The sequence below is a fragment of the Asparagus officinalis genome, chromosome 2 (assembly GCF_001876935.1).
Source record: "Asparagus officinalis chromosome 2, Aspof.V1, whole genome shotgun sequence".
Classification (NCBI taxonomy): Eukaryota; Viridiplantae; Streptophyta; class Magnoliopsida; order Asparagales; family Asparagaceae; genus Asparagus; species Asparagus officinalis.
The window spans coordinates 7,876,144-7,877,020 of NC_033795.1; positions in this window are offsets into that span (position 1 = coordinate 7,876,144).

Here is an 877-nt window from a genome sequence, read left to right on the forward strand (position 1 = left end):
CTATAATTTTTGAGATATTGAGGGTGTTAATTAAAAAATTTAAATTTAAATGTTAAAAATTTTAGGTGTGTCATGATAATCTCTTGAATTCATCTATGTTGTTTGTAAGTTTTAAAATTTTAGAATTTTAATGTGCTTGTTTGTAATTTAAACTTTTGAGGGTGTTTCTATAATTTTTAAGACATTGAGGTGTTAACTGTAAATTTTAAATTCTTTGCAAACTGATGTTAATTTTTTAATTTCATGTTTTCTATTTTAAGTTTTGAGACATTTGGATGAGTTTTATAATTTTGAACTTTTCAGGGTCTTTTCTGCAATTTTAAAACTTTTTATGGTTTTTTTGCAATACTTCATGTATTATAATATGTTATCTACTTGTAATTTCTTTATCTTAACAAACTAATATCATTTTTATGTTTTATATATTTTATTAATATTAGTTTTTTTAAATTGTTAAGCTAAACATGGTTCACATAGGATTAGGATAAGATATGATTATGATTAGGATAGATTAAGATATAAATAAAATATTCAAAATAGTGAAGGGTAATATTGACCATTGAAAATTAGAATTTGATTATAGATAAGGTAGTTCAAACTATAAAGGGGTATATTTGTCTAAAAAAGATTTTCCGAACTCGTGCTTTTAAAGGGAGTATGATAATAAAATTTTTACATGCCACTACAAGTAATCTACTATTTAACGACCAAAATTAGTGAAGGGACCATTTGCCCGTCATTAATGTGCATATAATAACGACGGGTTTTAAACCCTTCGTCTAGTGATTACAAATAATAGAGAAATATTGTGATATGGGATAGGGGTGTGCAACGGTCGGTTCGGTTCGGTTTTTACCAAATTTTGAACAACCGAACC